This window comes from Cervus canadensis, chromosome X (assembly GCF_019320065.1).
Source record: "Cervus canadensis isolate Bull #8, Minnesota chromosome X, ASM1932006v1, whole genome shotgun sequence".
In the NCBI taxonomy this organism is placed as follows: Eukaryota; Metazoa; Chordata; class Mammalia; order Artiodactyla; family Cervidae; genus Cervus; species Cervus canadensis.
This window is the reverse complement of record NC_057419.1, coordinates 71,875,911-71,891,881: the sequence shown is the minus strand read 5'-3', so window position 1 is coordinate 71,891,881 and position 15,971 is coordinate 71,875,911. Positions and strand designations below refer to the sequence as shown.

The 15,971-nt window shown below is 39.3% G+C and overlaps 1 protein-coding gene across 1 annotated transcript in view; it reads left to right on the top strand.

The window, feature by feature from the left end:
- Nucleotides 1-244: 244 nt before the first annotated feature.
- IL1RAPL1 (interleukin 1 receptor accessory protein like 1) overlaps nt 245-15,971 on the top strand; it is a 1,385,702-nt gene continuing 1,369,975 nt past the window's right edge. The window contains exon 1 of the mRNA XM_043458964.1: nt 245-1,140. The gene's annotated coding sequence lies outside the window, so the exon portion shown is untranslated. The remainder of the gene's footprint in view (nt 1,141-15,971) is intronic.

Sequence of the window (15,971 nt, the reverse complement as noted above, 5' to 3'; positions counted from 1 at the left end):
AAACTGGGTGAGCGCCCGCAGTGGCCGGTCAGCTTTTGCCTGGAAGCACACATTCTCGTTATTCGAGGCCTCTCAGGGTCCTTTCCTAAAGATTCCCAAGCTACGCTCCTTCTTCCTCAGTCTTCGGAAAACTAAAACTCTCAAAGCGGTGGCGTTCTGTGGATTGGCTAGTACTAAAATATCCATTGGGTGGCAGTAACACTATCCTCTTTATGACTTGCAGCAAACCAGAGAATGCATTCAATCAAATGAACCGATCTTGTAGAAACACTGGAATCGTTTATGCATTGCAGTTTCTCTTTCTTGTTTTCGCTCCTTCTTCCCTGGGATATTTTGAGTGGATTGTGGCTATTAATCAAGATCTCGTGCTAGTCGTGGTTTCCTTGTCGTTTTCGCTCAGGATTAGCATCATTCAAGGCAAACGCAAAGCTGCTTCACCCCCCCCCCCACTCTTTTTTGAAAAATCATTTTTGGGGGCTGCTGAAGAGAGCTAGGACCCAGGAGACACCTTCCCAAACAGCAGGGGTTGTGTGCTTTCACATAGCAGTACTGTACAAGGAAAACCCCGTCGGATCGGTTATTGCGGGATACTTGTGAAATATACATAGGATTCTTTCATATGGCTGCATCCCGGATCTGGAAATTTTACTTGGGGACCAAGAGGATTTGAAAGGCTACATGTATACAGAAGATTTGCAAGCAAGACTCCGGTTCTTGTCGTAGGGCTCACAGACTTCCTTACTTACCGGCCTTTTTCCTTCCTTCTTTTAAAAATTTTCTTCCCTCTTTTTCTGCCCCCTCCTCTCTCAGTCTCTCCTTTTCTATCTGCCTCTTCTTTTTTTTCTCCTAGTTTTCTTTTTTCCCCTGCTCTGCACCTGGATTGTATCTTCACCAAACAATCGGGCACTTTGAGAACTAACTGGAGGCAGCCTTGTAGGGAAGAGCTGTATGGAATTATCTGCTTTTATGGTGAACTTGGCATTTGTGAATGGGTATCTTGTTCACGATATTAATTGCTAGCAAAAACAAGAAAAAGAGCACGGGAGTAAAACGTGGATTTTTCTGAATTCGCATTGTGATGACCAGCAATTACATTACCGACTGATATCCAGAGGAGAATAATTTGGAAGACTCTTGTGGGTAAGGTCATTTTATATATGCAAACCCATTCGTGGCGTGAGCAAACTTGGGCGTTTGTAATGGGAATGGGTGACTTGGATGATTGCTGCATCGCATAGATGGCACTGATGTGGCCGTTATTGGCACTGAATGGAATAACTGCAGTTGGGTGTGTTGGTGTGTGTGCGTGTGTGTGTGTGTATGTGGGTCTGTATTCTGAGTGTAATTGAAAATAAATCAAAACATGACTCCCCCCTCCAATTATTTTGATATGGAAGAGTGTCTTGAATTAATTCTGGGTAGACACTCTTTGTTTGGATACAATTTTTGTGGCTCCTATGTTCTGGAAGGGGTAGCAACCGTGAAAGGAACACTTACTAAAGAGCCCTATTTAAAAGGAAACGAGCCACTCTTTATTCATTAAAAGAAATATGTTTTCAACTCAGTGCAGCATTCTGCTGCATTTCACAGCCGCAATGGGACCAGGGACATCCCACTTGTCAAGTTCTTAAACTTTAAGGTGATAATCATTGTTAATTGTTCTCTAGGTAGTGATTATTGGAGATTATTAAGTACCCTGGGCTACTTTTTTATCTACGAGATCATCATTTGGAATTTAAAAAGAAAAGGAAAGGGAAGCTGAAAACGACAACTAAAATAGAGAAGAATAGTGCAATATTATTTTCAGTATCACCACAATGCTTTCTTTCTTAAGTTCAATTTGTCCAATAATATAATTATTTACCCAATACCCTGTATAGCTGAAGCTGCGACCCACGTGCAGGGGAGTCGAAGGTCTGGAAGCAGAGACCATCCTTTTATTGCAATGCAGCCGGCTTTGGAAATGCAGGCAATTACACACTTCCCTTAACCTTAAGTTGAGGATGTGTTCTATCTGCTACATCTATTTTACCCTTTCGGTAAAAAGTTAGAGACTAGAGCATGAAGGATGCTTAAGCATATTCTGCCTGGGAAATGGGATAAAAAAAATCAATATTGATGACGTGGTTCAGTGCACTGTACTGCAATGCTAAAGTCCCATATTCAGTACCTATGATGAGAGAATGGAGCATTTACATGTGTTATAAATCTCACCTGGTAGACTGATCTGAAGGGGAGGGGAGAAGATATGTGGATATGAAGGAAGATGGATGGAAGTCATGCATAATCGGTGATTATGTAACTTCATTACATCAGCGAGCTTCAGTCAACGATAGTGAGATGAAATGATTGTATAGAGAGAGGCTTCATCACTCTGTTAACTTTTGAAGGCTTGTAACAGCTTAACGGAGGAGGAGGAGGGCAGACAGAGATTAGCTCCAAGGGTCCCTCATCTCTGTGGTGAATTTAACATGAGTTTCCTCATAGTGAGTTTCTGAGGGACAACAGATCATGTAAGCTTTAGGGCCGGACAGGAGCAATTTTAACCACACCCGTGGAGAGTCAAAATGAGTCCGCAATGTTTCACAAGTGCCCCATTGAGTAATTGGAGCTGATGATCCTAGCCAAGGTCATAGTTCTATAGCCTGTGATTGGAATACATGACCCCAATTGAGTAGAAAGTTAAATCCATTGACATGAAGACTGTGAATGGAAGGACTACTTGAGATCCTCTCTTGCATTTTTCCTGGTAGAGCTTGATGCAGATTTTGGTCTGGTGGTTCCCTCAATAAAAATGATTGCTTCCACAGTGTGTCAGAAATGAGTGTTTGGAACCTTTATCTCTGCCTTGACAGCCTGTTTCTGGGCCATTTTAACCCTCTGGGAAAAGAGAAGTGAAAACCTTCCGTGGTAATGCTATCTTGTTAAATTAGAGAATAAATGGCAACGAATTCATTATTAATACAAATCCCAGAAAAAAGAGCAATCCATTTTTGAGTTTTACTTACTGAATGGCTTGAAGGACATGTTGCAGCTGCCTGTGAGTTTTACCATGAGACAAGAGAAATGTGCTCTGCTCACGGTACAGAGGAGGGAACCCTGCGGGATAAAATGTCATTTTCCCTGATGTTTTATTTGGAGCAGTGATTTTCTTTAAGAGAAGAGACACGTCAGCTCCTTTCGGCCTTCTTCTATTTCAGGATCTGCTCTTTCCTCAATAGATTATAGATTCCCTCAAAATGAAACTCTGCTGAAATCCTAACCCTATTGAATTAAATCATCTTATCATCTAGTTGTGCTGTTTCCTATTTCCCTTTACATTTATTTTACCAAAAAAAGAGAAGGCTAAATGACTTTTCTATCCTAGAGATGAGATGATTCTTTCTGTTTTTCCTCTGGAGTCAGGTGCAAGATGCACTAAGTAACTTTGAAAAGATCTGCTTACACCAAATCAGAATGGTGGATTGGTGGGATGAAATTTGAGCTCTGAGATTTGAGATGACTTTCTTATTTCCGCAGGACATACCCAAATATTGATAAATTGTGCCAGTGGATTTGGAGGTTTGGGGTTTATATTGTGTAGGAAATTGGATGTGAAGTTAACTCCTGATTTCTTCCTTCAGGGGTCAGGGTAACTCTACGGCTGCCTCCAGGCTGCTCATCTCCAACTATGTGCAGAAATATAGTCTGCCTTGAGTTTTCCTGCACTCTTTATTTTAATATTTTATAAATGACTTCCTTAGCTGTTTTCTGACATAAACCACACGTATGTTACCAAAAAGGGCATATTCTAGAGGTCTTAGAAGCTCAGTAATGGATGGAAATAATGCTAGAAGGGAAAAAAAATCTCTTAAAAAAAAAGACACTGGCTGTGAAACATACATATGCATGAAATTGCTCTCCTTTTACTTGAAGACTGCATATATTCACATTAGGAAAGATAGTTTCAATCATTTTGATGGTACTTTATAACCTGTTACTTTCTTTTGGATGAGGATTATGTAACTGAGGCAGGTTATGTCATTTTTCCTAAGTAACTCACAAATCAATAATAAAAAGCCTTGCTTAATAGGAAAGCATTTAAACATGAAGGCAGTGAATAGTTTAAAATATAATATCTATGTGTTTTATTGCCATTTTGTCAGCTCAAAGTGAGTAGTTAGATTAAAAATATTCAAAAATAGGAGAAATATCATTTGCAAATATTAAAAAGCACTAATTTTGTTTTCTGACCAGTTGCTTTAGCAAAGTCAGGAGATTTAGCTAGTAAGTGATCAGCTCAATTTAAAGAACAAAGTTAAAATGAATTTGCTTTACATTTGCAATGTGTGTGAACAAATCCTGTTATTGTTAAAAGGACAGACAAAACATTTTTCAGAACAACTGAACTTGGAGGATTAATTTAGGATTTCTATTTCAGAATCTTTTAGTATGCTTAATATAAACACTGAAGGTCTGGTGTGTACTTTGTCTTAAAACAGATATGATCTTTGGTGTTTGGCAAATCTCATGTTTTGATAAAGCAGACTACTCTATAATTTGGGGCACCCAAAGCACCCAAACAAGTGTTGATTAATAAGATTTAAAAGTAGCCAGTGTTCTGGTAATGCTCGATTTATAAAGCATAATTATAATGGCACCATTTGGGCAGCTATGGTTAAGGCCATGTCAGCATTTTTATTATTAAATTCCAATCCTTTTTCCATTAGTTGTCTCAGGAATCTCAAAGAGGAAGGAGCTCAGCTCTCTGAAACATCCAGGTATTAGAGGATTCGGGGCTGAGTCAGAGGCCCTGAGTTGCTCTTGTCTTTTACTAGCCTTGTGACTTCTGATCCCACATTTTCCCTCATTCAGTCACTTAAAAACAATTGTTACATATTGCACTGAAGAAAGGAAATGTGCGTCTAAGTGCTTACCATCATGCTGTGCCTTAGAGATACATGTAATCATTATTATTAGGGGTTCCCCAAAGTTGTATGAATTTAACAGTGCGTTTTTTTTTCTCATGCCCTTATTGTGAATCTTTATAGATACTTTCTAGTCTCAGTTACAGTTATCTGGTAGGCAATAGCGTTCAGTAAGGAACACAGGCAAATTCAAAGCTTTCGTTGGTAAGTTTCACTCAGTATTCATTTTTTCCACAGTACTCATATGGGAATATAGTTTTCCTAAGGACTGAAAATAAAAGTTGCTTTTAAGTATCTTTCAAAGAATGGTAACACAGGGTTTTGTGTGAGAGTGTTTTAAGCTGATGGCTTTTGTCGCTGTTCACGCTCTTGAGTACTCAGGTCTTTTTGTTTTGGGTACCAGGAATGTAAACCGAAGGTTCACCAACAAACTTGATGCTCCCACTTAAATTGGGTCAACTGAGCAAAAAGCTACTCTCATGTATCACTTTATTAACAAAAGCATAATGCATATGAATACTAAGCACAATAGAGAACACAAGAATTAAAAGATAATAGTTCTGTTCTGGAATTTGCTAGTTGCAATAATTACTAATGTTCTTTAGGGGGAGGCAATCCCCCATGTGTCACTATTAACACTGCATTTCTTCAGTGTTCAGATAGCTTAATAGAAATACATTTACATATATGAAAATAGGGCATAGTTAGTGATATGACCTTCCATATGTGTTGTTAAGTGGTGATAATCAGGTTAAAGAGTAAGTTTTTATGTTTTTGTTTCAGGAAGAATTGGAAAGTGCAAAATTAACCCTGTAAATAAAAGTAAATCTACATGCACTTAAAGAACTTCCTGCTAGAGAGCAACCTCCTTTTCCTAACGTCCCAGTGTCTTGCTTGCGTTTTATGTTAAGGATTCCCCAATATTTCTTTCAGATGAACTTGATCATGCCTGTTTCTCTGACTTCATTGATGCCTATAAATAGTAAGCCTTTTCTTGATTTCCTATATTTTAAAAATGCATATTCCTGACCTCTTCCAGAAACACCAGATTTGCTCTAGCAGATTCACAAAGGAATGGTATAAGATTGTAGACAGGCTTGTTTATTTGACAGATTCTGCTAATCACCTTTCTAATACCCATTTAATTTTCACCCAGAGAATGCTACCTGGGAGTATATTTCAGTGCAGAGAGCATTCCATTACAGGCCAACCACATGGCTCAAAGGAAGGATCTACCCTTGCTGCCTTCCCTGGCCATTGACTTACGATAAAAGATCCTTAATTGACGTGATTTTCTGGTCTCCCTGTGTCAAAACAACACGCAGGTGCCGAAACTCAGATTCCTAAGGCTGTTAGCTTTACAGAAAGCATGACTGACCAGCCTGGTGTTGCTTTCCTATCACACCATCTGAAATTGCCAGGCAGCGAACTGTGAATAAAGCAGAGGGAAAAAGCAAAGCACTTTAATATTTTCCTCCTGAAAACCTGCACTTTCCTGTTTTCATGTTACCACATTAAAAGTAATCTTTTTCATGACAAGCTATTCCAAGGGTATGTTATCATTACCATGTTCATATACTTATATATATAATACAATAAATGGCACAAAATGAGCTATTTTGTTCGTAACTGAGATATATCTAGCAATATATATTTATGAGTAAAATTAGATTGTATTTTGGAATACTTCCTAAATCAGGAAATTGTGTGTGGAGTTTGGACTCAACAGAAAAATGAAATGGACTGTGAATTGTGATCATATAATTATAGACTTTCACTCTTTCAATATATTTGTTAATTATGTAGCTTATACTTTATGTGAATTATAATTATAATAAATCACTGTATGAATAATCAAAAAATTATTCATACAGTGGTTTATTTTTTCATGGCCTAATCAAAGTGAGTTAATTGATAGGTTCTCACCCTGTCAATGTTTACATGCGATACAACTGTGACTTAGTATAATGATCTTCATCATTTTTTGGTGTAAAGTTCCCCTTTTTAATTGCAAAAAAGTTGAAAGAATGCTTAATCATAGTTGTACTTTCAGTATCCATTGATTGAGAAAATGCATAATAATAATGACAATAAATTATTACAAATATAAAGTTTTTAAAAGTGAATTTGTGAATTCACAGGGTCTACTTTTATCTTTGAAATATATTTATCTACACAGGAAGACTGGTGTCTCTGACAATTCTAAACCCCTTGGAATAACTCCTGTGGCCCTACTAAATAAAAGCCTGTATGTCTAGAGCCAACTTGCATTGAGTATGTACATGAATTATGTTTATCTTACATACAAAATGAAAGGCAGATGAATGTGGTGGTGGAATGTGTATCAAAGGAATTGAGTTTTTGGATGGATATACTTGGAGCACCTAATTTCCTAGAAACATACACCTAAATTTCCAACACAGGGCTTTCCAGGTGGTGCAGTGGTAAAGAATCCACCTGCTAGTATGAGAGACGCAAGAGACACGGGTTTAATCCCTGGGTCAGGAAGATCCCCTGGAGAAGGAAATGGCAACCCACTCCAGTATTCTTGCCTGGGAAATCCCATGGACAGAGGAGCCTAGCTGGCTACAGTCCATGGGCTCAAAAAAGTTGGACACGACTGAGCGTGTGCTCACACACACACACATACACGAAGTTCCAACACAAGTAAATTTCACATTCAGACTTTATTATTCAACTATCAAAAATGCAAAATTGTTTGATATTACAAAAATATTTGCATTAAAAACATCTTTATTGCAGTCAAAATGAGAATGAGTTATTACGAATATAGCCAGAGGTGCTTACTATGGCCTCTTAGAAATCTAATGAAATTATATACAGTATAGAAATAAATAGGTGCACCATTATGTTGTTTTATCCGACAAGGAAATTGTGAACCAGAGGAATGGAGTTAGGTTTTCAAGATCTCACAATTCTTTGGCTCCCCCATGATGCATGATTCTGGTTTCTTGATATGACACAAGCTTTCAGTTGAGTATTTTAATTTCATAGCAGTAGCTCCTGGCATATGATTTTTTTTTTTAGTAGCGTGCAGCATAAGAAAAATAGTTGTTCATGTTGAGGCTGATTTTCGTGTGTCTAATCTTTTAACTGACTTTGACTTGTGATCACTCACACAGCGCCCCTCACTCAGAATTTGTGGACTTTACTTTTCCTTTATGTGTGCTCTGCCATTCTTGACCTCGTTTGATCTCTGGAGACACAAAGCAGAAAGAGTTGAGAAAATAGGTCACTGGTGGGGCCTCCTTGTCTTTCCCATCCTGTCCTCTTTCAAATGAGCAGGAAATTGCTTCTTCTTTGGAGCCCCTCCTTTTTCCTGACTATCCTGCACATTGACTTTGCACATCCCTGGCATTTAGAACGGCCACCCTTCTTTGGGGTGTTGCATGTTGCCTTCTGGCTTTCGAAGTCCTCCACCAAGGGATCTTATCAGAGTATCTTTTAGCCACCTTTGATCTTACTTTGAAGAGATGGAATTTCACACTTCATTTTTTCATTAACAGGGTCCCTCTGCTTACACAGACCATGAGGAACCAACTTGAGAATCATGAAGACAGTATTAATTTTTGATCAAATTTGCCAAGTTACCACCACACATCTACTAAGGGAAGGAGATAGAGTCGTGTGTGTGTGTGTGTGTGTGTGTGTGTGTGTGTGTGTGTGTGTGATTTTTTGTTGAAATGTTTAGCATATGAATCCTATGCTAAAGAGAAAAGTTTGGAATGACAGGCTTTTCCCCTTCATGTTATAATAGTGCCATTTGGAGAGAATACACCATTCGTTTTTTTTCCAATCTAGAAAAAATGAGTTCAGTAGACTGCATTTTAGATGACAAGGTGGAGAGGGGGCTGTGGAAGACATTCTTTTATTCTGGTTGGATCTTGGAGTGCCTTCCAGATGCCCATCATACCTGTTTGAAGAAATGATACTGGCGATGAACACTGTGACATTCCCAGCCTCTCCATCAACTTTATTTCAGAAGGAACACAGCTAGGGGAGCTAAACACAGCAGTAAAAATGGAAAACTGAGAAACTTAGAATGATATCAAGTATTTTGTGTAAACAAAGCTTCGCATGCCAAGGGAGAAAATTTGAATGTAACAAATGAATCTGGTGATTCTCAGTGCTCGACTTTTGAATACCCCTGTTAAAGCCCCTAATTGTTCTCACCACGACAGAACTCCTGAATGGTACTCAAGAGGCTCCCAGCTTCAGAGTGTGCAGAGTAAATGCATTCAAGGCGTCTCCGGGGGGTTTGGACTCTGCTGCTTTTCCTCGTCGGGGTTCTCCTCCAGGGCCCCTAATAGCACAATCACCGAGCAAGCCGCGCTGTGTGGTTCTTGCCAGGAGGGAACAGCTGAGCCAAGCTCCAGGAGGCCGGGGCTTGTCTGTTTCATATTCTCAGGGCCCAGCACTGTGTATGGCGTGGTCATGAGTGCACCGGTGTTACATGGATGAATGCTGAAGCATTTAATGACAGCAGATACATTTTAGACCGCTGCTCTCCCAAACTCACACTGCATTGTAAACTGAGATCAAAACTGCTGAGAGAGGAAAGTAACAGATATTGAGAAGTAAGGGAGTGCTCAGTCGCTTCTGTCATCTCCAACTCTTTGGGAACCCATGGACTGTAACCCTTCAGGCTCCAGGGTTAATACTAAGTATTGAGTTAGCCAAAAAGTTTGCTTGGGTTTTTCTGTAAAATCTAGATTCTATAAGATGGAGTTTCTAACCTACAAATAGGAGGAGACAAAATGGCTGGGCTTCCTTCCTAGTTTCTCCCGCCTCCTTTCCTTTTTTTCTTCTTTCTACTTCCTTCTCCATCCTTTCCTTCCCCCTTCCTTCCTTCCATTCCTGCCATAGATATTTGAGTGCCTTCAATATGCAGAGCACTATAAGAGAGCCTGCAACGATATAGGGATGAGTGATGTCATATGTCTGGGCCCAAAGTAGGTTAATCAGGGGTAGGGGTGATAAACAAAATCTTATATAACTATAATTCAAGGTTGTCTGTCTACTGTGTATACTTCTAAGAGAGGTGTCAAGTATGATACAGGCTCAAGAAAGAGTCAGAACACAGGCACTTGCAGGAATTAGGAGACACTTGTTGAAGGAGGGGAGGTTGGCATTAGATTTGAAGGATTCTCGTTGGTGTGGGAAAGACAGCACATTCCCGGTAGAGGGAAGATCAAGGACAAAGCTGTTGTCTTTAAAAAAAATGAAATAATGCCATTTGCAGCAACATGGATGGACCCAGAGATTGTCATACTGAGTGAAGTCAGTCAGATAGAGAAGGAGAAATATTGTATCACATCCCTTATATGTGAAATCTAAAATGAAATGAATGATACATGGACTTTCCCTGGTTGGTCCAGTGGCTGGGACTTCACACTCCCAAGGCAGGGGGACCCTGAGTTCCATCCCTGGTCAGGGAAGGAACTAGATCCCATATGCTGCAACTAAAGATCCTGCATGCTGCAACTAAGACCTACCTGGCACAGCCAAATAAATAAATAATATTTTTAAAAGAAGAAATGATACAAATGAACTTACTTAACAAAACAGAAACAGACCCACATACTTAGAGAACGAATCTGTGGTTACCAGTGGGCAAGGGTTGGGGGACAGGATAGGTAGTGTGGGATGGACATGTATACACTGCTATATTTAAAACAGATACTCAGCAAGGACCTGCCTATAGCAGAGGGAACTCTGCTCAACATGATGTGGCAGCCTGGAGGGGAGGGGAGTTTGCAGGGGAGAATGGATACATATTATATGTATGGTTGTATCCCTTTGCTGTCTTCCTGAAACTATCACAACATTGTTAATCTGCTATCAGTTCAGTTCAGTCACTCAGTCTGTCCGACTCTTTGCGACCCCATGAACCGCAGCACGCCAGGCCTCCCTGTCCATCACAAACTCCCGGAGTTTACTCAGACTCACGCCCATCGAGTCAGTGATGCCATCCAGCCATCTCATCCTCTGTCGTCCCCTTCTCCTCCTGCCCCCAATCCCCCCAGCATCAGGGTCTTTTCCAACGAGTCAACTCTTCGCATGAGGTGGCCAAAGTATTGGAGTTTTAGCTTCAGCATCAGTTCTTCCAATGAACACCCAGGACTTATCTCCTTCAGGATGGACTGGTTGGATCTCCTTGCAGTCCAAGGAACTCTCAAGAGTCTTCTCCAACACCATAGTTCAAAAGCATCAATTTTTCAGCGCTCAGCTTTCTTCACAGTCCAACTCTATACCTCAATACAAATTTAAAAGCTTTTTTTTGTAATAAAAAAGAACAAAGCTGTTTGTAAGCAGCAGCAAGTAGAGTGTGCTTCATGAAGAACTGCTGTTCTACTTTTCTCAGGGAATGGGGTATGCAATGCAGAATGTAAGAAGATAAGGCGGGAGCCCCAAGTCTCCAGGTCTGGCAGGCAGGAGCCAAAGGAGTGAGGTTTCATGAGCATAAGGAAAACAAAGCATTTTATGACCTACTCTGATTTATGCTTTAGAAAGAAGAGGAACAATTTCAGAGTCTGTATCTCCAGGGTACCTTTGATTCTAAGTTTTGTGAATTTCCCAAGGATTCCTCCTGAATTCCATCTTCATTCTAAGTGACTTCATGTTGAACTTCTGCTCTCAAACAGCTGTACTGAGCTTTCTTCATTTCCTTTCTTCCTCATAAGATCAAATCACTGTTGGCAGTGCTAGACAAATACAGAGACTGAAGTTTAGAATTACCACTGAAGGCAACGTTCTTTAATGGGACTTAACTGTCCAAACTATCCTTGCTTAGTAGTATTAGAAAGTTGCCACGCACCCTAGCAAAAATGCTATAGTTTAAATGTAACTCTTCAATGAGAATGTTCATAGTTTCCTTCTGTACAGTGATGGCAACAGCAAAGTAACCCAAAAGGGCAATTCATTTGGGAGGAAGGGGAAGTTGGAGAAGACCGTTGGGGAGAAAAGGAAAAAGGAAAGTGTTATGTATAAAGTAATGGCAAGGTGAAAATATAAATTCTTAAATGGCTTCATATTAAGATCCCATGGGGAAAGAGCATTGCTTTAGAATACCATATGCATTCAGCAACAAGAAAGTAGGATTTACCCCAAGAATGTGTGAACTGTTTTCTTAGCTACCAATAAAAAGAACAACTTGGAATTGTAGATGGAAATCAAAAGTGAGCCTCCTAAAATACAAAAATCCTCATTTTAGCTGAGTTTGCATTCTCTCCCTCACTAAATACTTTCTCTACACTTCAAATAAGTAGAAGAAACAAAACTGGTAGGGAGTTTTTTTCCATACTTTTTCTGATCACTCCATATTGGAAATTCTAGTAAGTTAGGAAATGGCAACATGTTGAAGGTGAAATGGAAAGGGATGCAGTTTACTTAGGCACAAGCTAAATATTATGTGCTTGATCATTAGAATTCAGCTAAAAGACCAAGTAACATAAGCTAGCTGTTGTCAAAACTTACTCCCTTAGCCCTGAGGATACTGATTCAGTGGTGGAATGGAGCACAGGAATTTATACTTTTAAAAACTTTTGAAGCCAGGGGGAGTACCAGAGTGTGCCTGGGGTGGGCTTCAGCAGAAAGCTTTCATTTTCCATCAGTATTTCCTTCTCTTTCCTACCATATTTTCCACTGGATGCTGTCTCAATCTTCCCCAAAGTGTCTTACCATCTCAGCTTCCACTTTTGAGTTTAACCCTTTTCAACCAAGTGGCAGTGGCTCAGTGGTAAAGAATCCTCCTGCCAGTGCGGGTTTGATCCCTGTGTTGTGAAGATCCCTTGCAGAAGGAAATGGCAACCCATTCCGATATTCTTGCCTGGGAAATCCCATGGCCAGAGGAGCCTAGCTGGCTACAGTCCATGGGATCACAAAAGAGTCGGACATGACTTAGCAACTAAACAACAACGGCAAGAACCTTCTGTGCTAAAATTCTGGTTTGGCCACAGACATGTTTCAGATGATTTTTGTGCAGGGAGTGTGGCTCATGCTGCCCCTTGAACCACTGTCCTTAAAGCCTATTAAATGAGCAGAATTGCTCCTTCCAATATGCATTTTAATTGATTAACTCCTTCATGTGAGTGAATAAGAAATGCTATTTGAGGGCCCTGTCTATTGTAAGCATTGAGCTTAACATGAGATGAAGATATTAAATAGAGTTCTTGCTTCAAAAGTGTATGGGCTAGTGGAGAAGACCCATGTCTTCTCTTGGGTTTCCTGGGAAGAGAATATTTAGTTGCTTCTGAAGTTGATGGCAGTGTGCTTGCAATCCTGTCCTTAGCAGATACTATGGGTCATTCAAAATTGTTCAAAACTGAGTTAAGGGTAGGAATTTTCTGTTCCCACATCAGGCAGTCACTGGCTATGAGCTGCCCATTGGAAGGGGGTATAAACTTGAACAAGAGACTTTCCTGCAGCTGCTGAGGGCAGTGCCCAGTGAAGGAACCAGTCATGAGCCATCAGCTACAGGATGGATACCTAGGCCATGAAGAGAGGGATGGAAGGAATTTGAAAGCTTTGTCCAAGACATTTTATTCCTTTGCTCCTTGAAGCATGCTGTAGTGATTCCCTAGGAAATTATTTAGGAAATTATGGGAAGTCATATATTTGTTTAAAGGGTTAGACACACTAAACATTACTGAGTCCAAGGCCTTGCTCTGCATAATTAAGTTTCAGAGAATGGGGTTTTCTGAGGAATGTATTAAATCCATATTATAATTGCTCAGTCATGTCTGACTCTTTGTGACCCATGGATTGTAGCCTGCCAGGTTCCTCTGTCTGTGGAATTTTCCAGGAAAAAATACTGGAGTGGGTTGACTCCTGTTATAAGTTACCAGACCATCAATATTTACTGAGCGTCTCCTATGTGCCCTGGACTTTCATAGGGAGAAGGGAAGGAGTCAAAAATTAAGGCCCAGAGTGTTTACATAGGACCGATTTTTCCTTGATGGTTTATGTGTTTGATCCTCAAGTTAGAGGATGGAGTTGGTAGGGGGTCAGGGAAGGTCAAGGAAATGGAACATAGTGTCAGGCCAAGTCCTCTGAACTCCAAAGATAATAAGACAGTTGTTTGGGCTGTGTTGGACAAGGCTGAAGAGAGATAGTGAAAGTTGACAGAAGGCAAGACTTGAACTGAATTACAGTGGAATGAGGTGAACCTAGTGTTACTGGTACAGAACAAAGTAAAAGAAGTGGTTCATTAGCATTGGTCAGTCTGCAGTTTGGACTAGTGGTGGGGTGGGGTGGCATTTGAATATGCTACATTTGAAGTCATAGAAATAATATATCCCAGAGTTCAGTTTTCACAGAAAGGAAGAGTTTCATATAATATTATTCATTTTTACAGTATTAAAAATATTTCTTAATGTGAAGGAAGAAATTCCTTAACAATTCCTTTAGATTTGTAACTGCTTTCTTCAGCCTTAGTGAGGTGATAGAAACACCTTCTGTTTTTTATTTCCTTTAAAGGTATTTGATCAAGTTAAATACACTGAGACCAAGTGTGCCAGTAATTTGTAAAATTGCTGTTTAAAGGAGGAACCATTCATCAAATCAGAGAAAATTTGAATCGGCATGAACTTAGCCCATCACCTTGCAAATATACAAAATCTCCCTACTGTAATTCAAATAATTCCTCATTAACTGATGTTCACTTTAATAAACAACCACTTTGCTTTTCCGCTCCGTGAACATTTGACTAGATGGTCAACTTAATTCAGTTCAGCAAGTACTCCCAGATTATCTAACTTCTTGACGCTAAATGAAAGCACTAGGCTAGAAGGAGGAATTTACTCATTGCCAAAGCAATTAAAGATGTATAGTACTAGGTATTTTATTTTATTTTATTTTAATTTTTTTTAGCACTAGATATTTTAAAAGATTTGTGTTAAAAGAAAAAAAAAAGTCATTCTTAGCACCATCACTGGCCTTGGCATGACTTCTGTATTAAGAAAAAGCTTATGGTATTTTTAAAAGACCAAAAGCTCAATGAAGGTTATATTCCTTTTCTATTACATTATTCCCCTTGTGTTTATGGATGTATATATTTTATTTTTTCAAATACGGATTATTAAGCTTACTAAGGAGATTTCAACATCTCTATACATTCACTTTGCATTGTTTTTCATTCAATGTAACTTCATGGCTTCAGGCTCATGTGTGGTTCTGGTTTTACCGTTTGCATCATGCGATTTGTGAACAGCACACTTTTCTTTTATCCTCATAGAGCTGAGTATGTTGATTTCAGCTTTGGCACACAGAGTGTCACATCCCTTAAAGTAGGCAAGTCATGGTATTTTAAATTTCCTACTCAAGAGCTTATGTAGGTGGTATGGGAAATGAGTGATGCTGATTGGAACTGACTGTGCATCAGAAGTTATTTAAACCTCATCTATATTTGTGAGTAAAAAAAGGAATTACTATTTCCTCTTCCTAATGTAAAATTAGTTTTAATTTCTTAAGATCATAATCAGAGAAAGTGTGGGTTATTGCTCTAAGTATCTTCCTTGGACTCTTCCAATTTCCTGGAATCAGAGCTTCAAGTCCTAGTAGATCTAAACTTATCCTTTATTAGTGCTGAAACTCTTGCTAGCCCAGTCTTATTAGTTTTATTGTTAGTTTCCATGTTACAATGACTATGAGTGCAAAAATATAAAAAGAAAACCTATGACAAAGCCCAATAGATAATATGGCTTCAGCCCAGATTTTGGAATCTGAAGGATATTAAGAAAACTAAGAATTTAGTTTAGTGTCACTGGAATCATTAGCTAAGTCACAGATGTTAAATAGACCTGGCTATTATAATTAAGTCTCTACCACCCCAAGAAAGAATTACAGCACCCAAAATATGTATTTATCTGTTCACAAATGTCCTGAGAATCTCAAAAGGCAATTGGAAATTATTTAATATTGAAGGACAGTCTCTTGGAAAAACTTGTTTGTATGAGACTTAACTTTATATTGAGGATATGAAAGTGTGGGATAACTTAGGGTAATGCACAAAATGCAGTGAATTCTTACCTCAGTGTCCAATCA